At 36.8% G+C, this 7,671-nt stretch overlaps 1 pseudogene; it reads right to left on the minus strand.

Annotated features, from left to right (window-relative positions):
• Positions 1-2,472: 2,472 nt before the first annotated feature.
• LOC102772506 lies at positions 2,473-2,913 on the minus strand (annotated as a pseudogene).
• Positions 2,914-7,671: the final 4,758 nt, after the last annotated feature.

The following is a 7,671-nucleotide window of genomic DNA, read 5'->3' on the forward strand; positions in this document are numbered from 1 at the left end:
TATTCTAGAAATATGTGTTGAGATCCTGCTACATGCTAAACACTATATAAGCTCTGGAATACACTTATGAGTGAAAAAAAAAAAGCAATGTTTTGTTAGGCGAATAGACTGGGGGTAGGGAGGGACAAGGAGGTGGAAACATACTTCCACCAAATAACCGTTACCATAAATGTTAAATTGCAACCATGATATGTGGCTACAAAGCAGCACATTGTGCAAAAAGAATATACAGTGGGAGAATTTGATGTAGGCAAAAGACATCTGGGCAGGAAGATTTTACTGTACCTTCTATATCATGGTTAATAATGCAAATTAGGGAAGCAGGAGCCGGTGGAGAGCTCTCTTGGAGGTGGGGAGAGTGACACCTGAGCCTGGGCTGGAATGCCTCAGAAGGCAGTCAGGTGACAGCACATGAATTTGTCCTCTCTCTTTTTAATTTGCAAGCCTGACAAGAGATTGATCTGTATTGATCTTTCCAACAAACCAGTTTTTGGTTTCATCGATTTTTCTGTATTGCTTTTTCCCCCCTCAATTTTGTTGATTCATGCTGTATTTTTAAAATTATGATTTCCTTTCTTCTGCTTGCGTTAGTTTTTATTTGTTCTTCTTTTCCTAGTTTCCCAAGAGGGAAAATTAGATCTTTTTTCTTTTCCAGTATATTGCATTTAATGTTATAAATTTCCTTCTAAGCACTGGTTTTACTGTGTCCCACAAATTTTGATGTTTTATTTTTATTATCTGTTTGATAATTCCCACATCTATATGTCATGTCTGAGTCTGGTTCTGATGATTGCTGTCTCTTCATGGTAGTTTTTCTTCACTTTTGCTTGCCTTGTGATTTATTTATTTATTGAAAGCTAGACAGGTTGCTTTTAGTAATAAGAACTGAAGTCAATAGGCCTTTGATGTGAGGATTTGTATTAACCTGGGGGAGCTGTTTAATGTTTGTTGTAGCTATAGTTACCACAGGCTTCGAATTCCTTTAGTGTCTTTGTGTCTCCTCTCTTTGTAATTTATCTGCAATCCAGCGCCTCTTTCAGCTGTAATCCACTGTAAAGTGTGCGGGAAGGCAAGTGCTCCCGAATCTTCCTATTGAGCTTCAATCTCTTAGTGAGCCTGTGACTCCGGACTGACCTCCCAAGTATTTCTTCAGTTGTACAGCCCACCCCACCTCTCCCTATTGCCTGCTCCCTCCCTCTTTTCCATCTATTTTTTTTTTGAATCCCTGACCTCTGTGGTTTTCTGCCCTTTGTTAAAACTGGAAGTCTGGAGGGGGCTCGAGTGGGAGGTATCCTGTTCCCTAAACTAGACTCAGAGTCTGACAGAGTCTTTTCCCCCGGAGCAGGTTTTGTTATGGAGAAGGCTCTGGGTATATTTCACAGTGGTTCCTCCTCCCCACTCCCACCCTTCAGGGGGCTCATTCACAGATCTCCACATGACAACCTCCTGGATTTCCCGAAGGAGAAGTCCACGGAAGTGCAGGAACCCCCTAAAACTCTTGCCCTATAGAGTTTTCAAGCTGGTCCACACTTAGCCTCCAACAATTAGTCAAAATCACCATTTAAGTGTTCCTACCCATATATGGTGCCGGCAGCTTTTCTTCAGCGAGGGGGGCTTGGCTCTACACCGATAGGTGTATCTGTCCCTCCAAATTCCAGGCTGGCAGTTTGAAAACCTCAGTTCTGAGTCCTTAACAGTCTTGACTTTCAATTTGTCCAGTTTTTCTATTTGTACATATGGAAGTTTTATAAGTGTGAGTGGAGTTCTTGGGGTGCCTATGATGAGCCTATGAGAAGACTTCTAATTATGACTGTAACTATTAATAGACACTACCCACAATGCATAATTTTAAAAGTGGGTAGAGCATAAAATAACTAAAAGAAATAAATATAATAAGAGATATAATATTCTTTATAATTTTACATTACTTAAAAGTCATTTCTTATCATAACTGATAGAAAACAATAATATAACTAGTCTGCCTATAGTGAAAATTAAGGAAATCAAATTTTCATGGACTTTTCTGATAAAATTCATGGGAAAACTATCGTATTTACTGTGATGACTTTTCCCCAAGGAAATTATCATTCTCAGCGATCTAAACTGCTCTATAATTAAGTTCTCTGGGGCATAGTTTCTTTATCTGAATCTAAAAGTAGCTGGTGGGCTCAAAGGTCTCTATATAGGGCTAACCAGTAACCAAGGCTCTTTAGTAATTAAGGTTAAGTTCAACTACAAAAAGGGCCATTAATAAAAGCCACTTAATCTGTGATGCCAACAGATTTACAGGTTGTTGGATTTGATTAGGTTTTCCTTCTTTATGGAAATCTGCTTATAATTTATTCATCTTAATCCTATTCATTAAAGTCCCATGGCCATTTTAGTTAATATTTTTAACCACAAGATCCACAGAAAGCACATTCTCTGCTTTTATTTATTTATTTTTCATTTTAAGTTTTTAATGAAAGTTGTATATAATATTACTTTATTCCTGCATCTTCTCAATTGTTTCTTCCTTGTATTTTCCCTTTTCCATTCCTACTTGGCGAGGTTTGGCTTTACGTTCAAGGATCTTTATGTGGTCTTTGTCCAGCTTTAGTCTAGTGATAACCCCTTGCTGGGGTGAATGCCGGCATGAACAGTTATTCCATTAGCTTTCTCAACGAGCTTACATTGCACTCGTTCAATGTAAATGACATAGTTCTTTCTGTAAACCTGGACTACTTTGCCAATTTGCTGCCCTTGGTAATGTCCTCGAACAATCTGAACTTCATCATCCTTTCCGATGGGCATGGATCGAACATTGTACTTCTGTCTCAGCTCTTTGGTAAGAGAAGACAACATAATCTTCCTTCGAATGTGGGGAGGTACATTGAAATGCCTTTCACAGGTCTTGCTCCAGTCAGAAGTCATTTTGACCGCTGGCACTCCTACAATGGCCACAAGAGGGAAGAGGACTTCTCTACTTTTATAAAGTAGAAAATAAACTTTACTTAAGTCCAAATATATTTTTTAGCTTTCTATCAGGACTCTGGAAGTGCTGTCCTTTACTATCTCTAGTCCTGACAGTTTATCACTATAATTTATTTCAATAGTATGGGTGGCCTTGCACAAACTTTGCATAATGTTATTTGTTATAATAGGAGAATACTCACCAAACAGTCTTCAAGTCAATATTCAGGATAAAGTTCTATTTTCAGGCTAGCAAAGCACTTTAGAAATAATTTTACCAGCAAGTACTGCAAGTGGTAGACAGTATTGGACTTTGATATTTGAAAGATCTTAGTGGACCTTAGGAAGAGCACACTTTTCTGAATGCTCCCTGTCTCTTCTCCCAGAAGATTTACTTACTGATATTTTTATTATTGATCTATTTAATGCCTTTCATTCCCACAGTTTTGTTCTCTCTCTTTTTCTTTTCTTTTGATTTTGTGTACAGTGTGAACTGCCCTCTGAATTCCCCAGAATATTTTATTATCTATTTGGATCTGGAAGTTGGTAGGACCTCTATGATAAGTTTACCATGCTGTTTATCATACTATTGATATGAAAAAGTACACTCGTAAATTATTATAACACATCCTATATAATAATTGGCTAATATGCAAATCGATCAAAAGGCAAAACAACCGGTCACTCTGACATACACTGACCACCAGTGGGGAGATGCTCAATGCAGGGGCTGCCCCCTGGTGGTCATTGCGCTCCCACAGTGGGAGTGCCACTCAACCAGAAGCCCGGCTCAAGGCTGACGAGTGCAGCGGCAGTGGCGGGAGCCTCTCCTGCCTCTGCAACAGCACTAAGGATGTCCAACTGATGGCTTAGGCCTGCTCCCCGTGGGAAGTGGACCTACACTGTCAGTTGGACATCCCCCGGGGGCTCCTGGACTGCGAGAGGGTGCAGGCTGGGCCGAGGGACAACCCCCCCTCCCCGCCCCGAGTGCACGAATTTTGTGCACTGGGCCTCTAGTATTATTATAATGTAACAAGATAATATTATAAAGAAAGAACTTAAAAAACTCAACACCTAAAAAACAAACAATCCAATTAAAAACTGGGCAAAGGACCTAAATGGACACTTCTCGAAAGAGGACATATAGATGCTCAATAAGTATATGAATATCACTAATCATCAGAGAAATGCAAATTAAAACCACAAAGAAATATCATCTCCTGCTTGTCAGAATGGCTATCATCAATAAATCAACAAACAAGTGTTGGCCAGGATGTGGAATAAAGGGAGCGCTCATGCACTGCTGGTGGGAATGCAAATTGGTGCAGCCACTGTGGTACACAGTATGGTATTTCCTCAAAAAATTAAAAATGGAACTGCCTTGTGACCCAGTGATTCCACTTCATCTGAGAATATATCCAAAGAAACCCGAAACACTAATTCAAAAGAATATATGCACCCTATGTTCATTGCAACGTTATTTACAGTAGCCAAGATTTGAAAGCAACCCAAGTGCCATCAGTAGATGAGTGGATAAAAAAGCTTTGGCACATTTACATAATAGAATACTAATCAGCTGTAAAAAAAAAAAAAGAAGAAGAAGAAGCTAATCTTACCTTTTGTAACAGCATGAATGGACCTGAAGAACATAATGCTCACTGAAATAATCCAGTCAGAGAAAGTGAAATAAACCAGTCAGAGAAAGACAATTTATCTTATTTCACTCATATATGAAATCTAACGAACAAAATAAACTAACAAACAAAATAGATCCAGAGACATAGAAACATGGAACAGACTCAGGAATTTCAGAGGGAAGGCGGAGGTGGGGGAAGGTGAGTGGGGAGAGATTAACCAAGGTGATCTATTTTTGGATATCATATTGTGTATTTTCCTTCTTTCAAGAATCACATTTCTGAGCTGCATGATGGTTAGTGTCTAAAAACAGTTACTTCATATATATTCTCCCAGTTTTGCTGTTATTTTCATCAAAAGGGCAATTCCAAGACCAGTTAACATGGCATGGCCAAAAGTGTGCATTTCAGATTTTTAGATTACTGCAATCATACTGTAGATCAAGTTTACAAACGGAAGTGTTTCATTTTATATAATGTGAATATTCCTCAGAATGTTATAAATTCTTAAACTATGTTTAATCATCACCTACTATTAATTAAATATATATGATTTTCTTAACTGCTTCAGTATTTTTTAACAATGATGTTGCTTCCAAAGTTACTATTATAATGTTATCATTAAAATTATTAGTTTTCTTTAAACTTATTTTGTCTATTAGAATTCCAGAACTGAAATTATGAACTTATACAGAATGTATATTTAAAGGTTCCTGATATATTTTTACTAAACCCTCTAAAATAATAGTGTGATTGTTGAAAAATATGTCCACAAAGTCTTTGACATTTTCCCTTGATTGTTGGCTGGACTTACTGACCTGCTTCATAGCTGTAACACTATTAACGAATTAAATCCTATCACGTAATAGGCAGATAGCTTTTTTGATTAATACATTTGTAGCCAGATTCTCCCGGTGTCCCTAGGAGTTGCTCCCCCAGGAGTATTTTAGGCATCGTTGGTAGTCTCCAAAGCTGTTATTCATGCTCCACTTTAAGATCAACAAGGGCACAACAAAGTTATTGCTGCTGTCTTGGAAATTACATGACTTGAAACCATTTACTTTCCCAGTAATGCACAGAGAGTATAGATATGAAATCTTATTCTGTCTGACATTTTTAAGATACCAAGAAATATGTTGAAAATTTAACTCTTACTTTTATTTCCCAAAAGAATGAGCCTGACACTATAGTACCATCCTGGTGATGACTAAAATTATAGGCTCATTTTCCTTTTTGTTTTTCCTTTTTGAGGCGTGGAACTTAGTGACTTTCAACCATTTTCATGTGTCAAGCTCTCAACATATAATTATACATAAAGAGATTCAGACTTAGATATGAGACAGGTCAACGTGAAGAAATTATGTAGATTTGTCTTATATTGATAATAAACTTTTATCATAAATCTTTAAAAGCCACAATAAGAGAGATGGCTGACATTGATTGATTGCCTAGTACCAGTGGTTGGCAAACTCATTAGTCAACAGAGCCAAATATCAACAGTACAACGATTGAAATTTCTTTTGAGAGCCAAATTTTTTAAACTTAAGCTATATAGGTAGGTACATTGTTATTAACTTAATTAGGGTACTCCTAAGGCTTAGGAAGAGCCACACTCAAGGGGCCAAAGAGCCACGTGTGGCTCGCGAGCTGCAGTTTGCCGACCACGGGGTCTACACACATTCTTTTCCATTTGTATTATATCTTCACAACAACCTGTAGAGCAAATACTGTTTTCCTTATTCTATGAGGAACTTTAATTACAACAGCAAAGTAAGGTGCCAAGAGGACACACATAGTAAATGAGGAAGGTGAGCTTTCTCTCCAGTTCTTGCGACCAAAAGATTTGTGCCTCTTATACCACATAGGCATCCACTCAGATTTAGTCCATAAAGGATACATTTGATCAAATATGGGTTTTTAAGTGTGGACTTACCTTTTTTAGTTATATACAGTGTTGGTGATCTCTTCCCACAGTGACCTGATCCACTAATATTTTGATGCTTTAAGAAATTTAACCAACCTTTCAATGTGGCAACAATAAGACCGTATTTTCCTGTTTTAACTTGACACCATTGCCCATGAGAACTCTCTTTTCCCATGAAACATTTCATCTGTATATTTCACCCGAGGAGCCAGGCAGAATCAATAAACTAATTCTTCTTTTTACCTAATTTAAATTCTGCCTCTAAACAGTTCAGGGAAAACATTGTGGTTTTTCTCAAGATTCAGTTGCTTCCTAACTCTCAAGCTTTGGCTCTTCTTACTATTGGGCATGATACTTTGAATTGAAAATATTTTAGAGAGTCAATAAGAGTTCTAAACATAGGAAGCAAAAATCTCAATTTCCACCTAGTGGCTCCAATTCATCTATGGTATTTAATAAACTTTCCAAATATTTTGATGCCTCATAGGTTCCTGTTTATTTTCAGTCAACTGAACTTAGCCAACTCTGATTTTTATTTAAATAGATACAACTTATTTAATTTAGTAATAAACTTTAAACTTACTTTATCTTTTCCTATGAGTGATTTTTTTTCTCAATTTAGGCAACTAACAAAAAAACCTTAAAATATGATATTATTCAACAATAATAACTCAAGAAAATGACCTAGAATCCTTTATATGAATGGAATTTCTAGAAATCCAGCAAGGCTATGCTTTCTTTGTGAACTACAAGAATCATATTCTCTTTAATATTCGAACATTAATTGTCAAGTTGGCATTTAAAATAATTCATTAACGCTTTTAAATTAACAAAAATTTTTAAATGTAGACCTGCTATATACTCTTATTTCCACAATAAAGAAAAGCTATATGCAAGTTGAAGTCTGTATTGTATTATATTGTGATATTGAATGCAAATATAAAGTTTTGGAATCTTTTCTCAAGAAACAACATCGAAATTTAATTTTCTGCTAGGTTACACAGTCTAATGACAAACAGAAGCAATCTAAACTTTTTAAGTGGTCACTGTAGCTTCTGCTGTATTAATTGCTGTTAATCAGAATCCATGCAGTGATATGTCTCTCCTCAGTGGTTGCAAGTACGTTTTATTTTTTTTAAGCAGATGGGCCATGGCCAGTCT

The sequence above is a fragment of the Myotis davidii genome, unplaced genomic scaffold (genome assembly GCF_000327345.1).
Source record: "Myotis davidii unplaced genomic scaffold, ASM32734v1 scaffold1, whole genome shotgun sequence".
In the NCBI taxonomy this organism is placed as follows: Eukaryota; Metazoa; Chordata; class Mammalia; order Chiroptera; family Vespertilionidae; genus Myotis; species Myotis davidii.